Raw genomic sequence first — 6,737 nt, forward strand, 5'->3', positions numbered from 1 at the left:
GAACTGTAGAAGAAATACAATGTTGTCATTATTGTTATCTCTGCATCTGAACTGTAGAAGAAATACAATGTTGTCATTATTGTTATCTCTGCACCTCTGACCTGTAGAAGAAATACAATGTTGTCATTATTGTTATCTCTCCACCTCTGAACTGTAGAAGAAATACAATGTTGTCATTATTGTTATCTCTGCACCTCTGAACTGTAGAAGAAATACAATGTTGTCATTATTGTTATCTCTGCACCTCTGAACTGTAGAAGAAATACAATGTTGTCATTATTGTTATCTCTGCACCTCTGACCTGTAGAAGAAATACAATGTTGTCATTATTGTTATCTCTGCACCTCTGAACTGTAGAAGAAATACAATGTTGTCATTATTGTTATCTCTGCACCTCTGAACTGTAGAAACGTTTGTGCTCCTTGGTCATGTTATTAAGACTACAGAAACTCTCTTCTCTCTAAGAAATGCCATGTGTCCCACAAATGTAGTAAATGATGTTGAACAGAAGGAATAGCTATCCTGCGGTGGACATAGCAAGTTAGGGAGCAAAAATTATTGGTGCATGCTGCCTACAGCACTGCCACTAGATTCCTTCATAGTGTGACATAAATCATATGTGGCTCTGACTATTGGTAGATAGGAAATTTCCAGAATGGTCTCCCCAGTGATGGTGTCGCCCCTGAGAAGGAGGATGTTCCCCGAGCTTATGTAGCCCAAAAATTGGAAAACAGAATTATATTAAAATAAAAATATTTGTGAATTTCATTTTAAGAAATAATAAGCACTTAAATGCATGGCAGGCATTTGTTTCTACTGTTAGTCACTTCCACATTTTCTGTAGCTTAATGAATTAAGGCAATGAGCTATGAACCACTACAATCTGTTTTCCAAAGTCTGATTACCTCAAATTCTATATGCGTATTCGTGATTCTGACAATGTCACTTAACCAGACTGCCAGAGTTGTGCTCTCAGCTCACCCCCTACAAAAGAGGTGCATCTGTCTCGAGTCTCATCTTTTCACATTTTGTAATGATGCATGTTTGCTTACTTTGGTTGCGCTCTGTTTCTAATACTTAGGCACCTTGCAGAAAGAAGTGATGTCTTCATGCTTCTAAAAGTATTTGTGCATCTCTGAGCTCCACTGACCTCATTATCAGAGACAGATTAATAAAATAAATGGCATATGGGGGCACAAGTTTGCTCCCCCTCTCCAAAAACATTTCATTCGGTGTTAACTTTTGTGTACTTTTACATGAAATTGATTCTCCTCCAAAAACCACTGGAACATTCCATTATGTACCGCAGCAGCTAGTGTTACGCATTTAGAATTAAGTGAATATGCTGTATTTGTGGGACTGGGATTTGATATGATATAGCAGACCAGTGTGTGTGTGTGTGTGTGTGTGTGTGTGTGTGTGTGTGTGTGTTTATATGCATTATATATATATATATATATATATATATATATATATATATATATATATATATAAATGCAGCAGTTAGCATTGTTTCCTTACAGCAAGAGGTTTGCCGGTTCAATTCTCTACTGTAGCTCCTTTTGTATGGAGTCTGCATGTCCTCCCTGTGGTCAACTGAGCTCTAAACACATGTAGGTAGGTGTGTGTGTATATGTGTGTGCCTTTTGTGAAGATTGGGCACTAGGCTGGCAACGTGACACCGTAAGAACACCACTGCCAATAAATCTGTGGACCAGTGATCTGCTGTGGTGACCCCTAACCAGGAAAAGCCGAAAGACATTGCTTTGCTTTTCTGTATATAGATATAGCTCTACATCTATCTATAGCTATCTCTCTCTCTCTCTCTCGCTATATATATATATATATATATATATATATATATATATATATATATATATATATATGGGTCTATATTATATCATCGAACTCTTAAAAAGCGAACGCTGATTGATCGACCTAATTTAAGTGAAAGCTTACAATCTCGAACTGTCAGATCAGCGATTTTTTTCCCTGGGAAAAAAATCGCTGATCCAAAACACATACACACAACACAAGCACACCAAACAAACAGAAATCCACACACATCCACCTAAAATCTGATACCTAACCCTACACTAAACTATGCACACACCACTAACTACCCACTTACCTTAACCCAAACCCTAACCCTAAGGTCCGTCACTATCGCACACTCACCTCACCCGCTCCCTAACCCTAACTCACTTAGATCCACCCTAACCCTCATGTCCACTCAATCACACACACACACCTAACCCGAGCCCTAACCCTGACTCACCTAAATCACGCTAACACACACATCCACACAATTGCACACTTACCTGAATCCGACCGGTAACTTTCCACCATAACACTGAAAATACCGAAGCAACAGAAATGGACAACCGAATACTTTCGCTAGGAAAAAATTTGAGTTTCTGCTGCTTTGATATTTTGCAGTTTCGTGAAAATAAGTTCGATCAATCAGCGTTCGCTTTTTTAAGCATTTGAGGATATAATATAGACCCTATATATATATATATATACATATATATATATATATATATATATATATATATATATATATATATATATATATATACATATGGGTCTATATTACTTCAGAAAATGCATCTTCATCGCTCACGAGCCGCCAAAATGAACTTCAGCGAACCACTGAATTTTCCCACTGTTCGTAAACACGAATGAACACAAAAAAATGAAAAGCGTTGGGGGTGAGAGAAAAAAAGACACAAAACTATTAACTTCATATGTGGCATATGAATCATTGGTACAATTATTTTATTCTATTCTGTTACATTTACTTTTAACATTACAAACTTTTAACATATACCTTTTTTACTGTTGACTACCCAGCTCATAATGGATGCATACTATACTACAGATTGCAATAAGCAATCCTTGATATGGGCATACATTACATTTATGAGTGGATCAAATATACTGATTACAGTTTACAGCAAGCCAGTGGTGACACTGCTTTACAGCTCTGATGTTATATTGCAATACTCATGAGACCTTAACAGTATTATATATTTGGGAAATGTGGCTTTTGAAGGCACAACCTATGACTACTTTGTAATAATGAACTGTTGTTTTGCCCTCCAGAGTAATGCATGCATACTTCTCTATTACAGTTAAGAAATGAATGTTCAATTTGATACAGCTGTATAAGTAACAAATAAATGCATAGTAACGTCTAATGCTAAAATAACCCCACTGTTGGGATGCATACATACCACATGCAGCTTGCATTTGTGCTACTCTAGTGGCATGGGTTCTCACATTCAGTTCCCAGTCTGTGACAGCATATCAATCCTGACTATATCCAGCTTTTAACTCTGGCAAGTAATATCTGTAAGTGATACTTAGACATCTGTGGGGTCCCCCTAGTCCTACATTCCTTGATCCAATGGTCAAGGGTATCCCTCTCCCTCATCCTGTGGGCTCTATAGTGGTTTCTACATTGTTCACTAGTGTAGGGGATACCAGTAGCACTGGTCATAACCCAGGCCAGACTATTCCATGCTTCTGCCTTGTAATCCAATCTATGATAGTCCCTCTACAGCAGCCTAGGCCCATGTTCATTCATTAGGAGTCCAACAAACAATTTGAACTTCTGGACACCCCATCTTTGAGTCCTCAATCTCAAAAACTCTTCAAGAATGCCAACCATGCCTATCACAGATCAAGACTAATGTAGAATGATGTTTCCCACCAAATGCAGACATCACACTTACTGGGAGTGCACACTTTCTGGATTTGCAACATTTGAAAGTGTCATGCATCACTCAACATCGAGCAAACATTCGACAGGAGTGCACACTGCTGGGAAATATGTCTGAGCGATGGCCACTAGTACTAACTGAATGTATCTGGTCTACGTTTCTGACTGACTGGGTCCTGTCTGCTACCTGGGTGGCCCATTCATCTGGTTTGTGCAGTCCCCCTCTAAGCACCAACAAATTGAGCATGGCCAAAGCAGTTTGTGCTAAGTGATGGATTGCGCAAACTGTGCCCCCCAAAAAAATAAAAAGGAACAAAATATATATAAAATGTGGAGAATTAGTTAAAATGCAGAAAAATCAGTCTGTGACATACAGAGTAGAAACTGGTAGTACACATGAGATTTGACTATATAGGTCTGGATCCCAACTCTCACTGTAATGCACTGTCACAAAAGAGGAGGGGGGCTTATCCATCTTTGCCTCACAAACACCTTTGCAGCAAATACATGACATAATTCCTCATGCAACCAAGTGCAACTGAATGTACACTGATATCACGGCATGACCTGTTATTTGTAAATACATTCTATGTAATATATTTGGCTGTACTGCACTTACTGATCACACAACCTGCTATGATTATTCCTTGCAAATATACAGTTGCATCCTACCTTTCTGCACTTCTTGGTCATTCATCAGTTATCTGACCAGTACTCAGAGATATGCAGTGTGTAAGTCAGTCTATATCATTTACCTTAATAGGTGTGAGGATATTCATTAGGGGCAATATGTTATGCAGTTTCCATCAAATTAATGGAAGGTTGGATGCCACAAACCAACATAGACTGCTGTTTTGGGGGTGGAGAGCAAAGGTGGGTTCTTGTCATGTAACATGCAATGGTATAATGCTCTTTCAGGGTGGGTGGAGCCAGGCTGAGCTGCTGTTATGGCACAAACAAGGGTATGTTGCTTTTGTTACTCTCCTTGTTTTGCATCCTACTGATTTGATCCTGTGAGGGTGGTGAAGCCAGAACTACTGTGCGTCTCATTACTTTCAAACTGCTCTATTATGATTTCCCATTTCAAACATAAGATGCTAAACTGAGGGCATGCAGTATCAGTGTGTGAATCTTTGAGGCCTGAGGCCTACTACTTGCTAATGGACATGTACAAGTCAAATAACTCTCTGCTGTCACGTGATATTAATTTCTGTACAAATCTCCCACATTGTAGTTGCTTACTGTGCCAAGTGATGAAATACAAGGACATGTCATAATATTATTATACAATACAGTACATGTTCAGGACTTACCTTGTAGATGCAGCAGTTGACACAGTGTTAGTTCAGGGGTGACTGTGATGCAAGCAGTACACAGCCAGTACATGGGGAGGAAAAGGCTGTGACTCTGCGTTGAGGCCTGGAGAGGTTACAGGGTTCCTGTATTGTGTCCCTGTTCACCCTGTAGCACTCTGCAATGTTAATCTCATGTATGTGTAATAAGTTAAATGTGTCCTGAAAACTCTTATCTGTTTTGGCCTAGGCTTATTAGCAGCAGTAGCACTGCCTATAGCTTATAGCACATAAAAATGGAGTTAAGCAGCAGCAGCTCCTAACATTCTGTCTGTGTAGATTTTCTGAGTCTGTACTCCACTACTTTTGAAATCCACAGGAAAAACCAGCATGGAGTCTAAATGGTTTCTTTATAATTTCTTGAATAGCTACACCAGATTGGTTAATTAGCATGCAATTCAGCTGCTTATTCTTTTATTAGCATCTCTGAAACACAGCCTAGACAGATGCAGTCCATTAATAATCTACTCCATTTTAAAAAGGCAAATGTGTAGCTAGACAAACTGATGGTGAGGATACTTGCTACATGTTCAGAAAAGCAAAATATTTCCCAAACTGTCTTTACAGAGCAGTATTGAACTCAGCTGGTATGCTGTAATTTTTTTACCTACATATTGCATATGCTGGAATATACTAATGAATAATGTGAAACAAATCCTTTTACACTGTTATCTGTATGCATTACTTAGAAGTGTACTGATGGCATGGCCATGTTTATCAAGCCCTTCAGAGGTACGAATGATTGACAATATATGAAAATAGTAAGCTGTGTGATACATATGTACAAATGTTTCAGGTATAGGTCCTTTGAATGAATGTTTAGCATTTAAATGTGTTTTATTAGCAAAATGGTTCATGTGCCTGTTCTTTAGTGGGTGGGGAAGATACCAATGTCTGTGCAGTCACAAAGACATAGTTCATAGCTACAGAGAGTACCCTGGCTATGCAGGGGTACATTGCTTTCCACACTTTCACATCAAAATGAGTGTGAAAGAACTAAAGGCAGAAGTGTATACAGTTTCATTAAAGACAAATACACTGCAAGACTATTCAAAGAGTACGACTCTGTAGCACTACTCTAAGTCCAACTAACTGTATGTAAAACCCCCTTCCATATCATTGATAGCTACAGGTCCCCCACCATGAACCATGAGGACCCTCTGCCTACTTGGACCTAATTGAGTCACTCACTAGACAGCCAAACACCTTGGTCATGTGTGATTTCAACTATCCTTCCATCAATTTGGAATCATATATGTGTACAAACACACTCACCCTAAGGTTCCTGGACTTTGTTAATACACATGCTGTGTAACAGATAGTATGCACCCTCACAAGGGTCTTGAATGTCCTAGACTTAGTACTGACCAACATAGTGGTTCTCTGCACTAACCCCTGTGTGTTGGCCTCTCTGGTCAGGTCAAATCACAATTCAGTCTCTTTCACATTGACAATCATAGCCAAACCCCCTCAAGAGCAGAAAGGATTAAGCATTTATCCAAAGCAAACTATAGCCTCCTAAACAATGCCATAAAGAGCTGCAAACTCCCTGCTACCACTGTCGACAATGACTGCTATAAAGAGGTGTATACAGATGGCCTGTATAAACAACTATACAAATGTATAGAGTCAGCTGAAAGCAAATGGATCAAAGCAAG

This window comes from Protopterus annectens, chromosome 5.part0, assembly GCF_019279795.1.
Source record: "Protopterus annectens isolate FY-2018-M chromosome 5.part0, PAN1.0, whole genome shotgun sequence".
Lineage (NCBI taxonomy): Eukaryota > Metazoa > Chordata > Ceratodontiformes > Protopteridae > Protopterus > Protopterus annectens.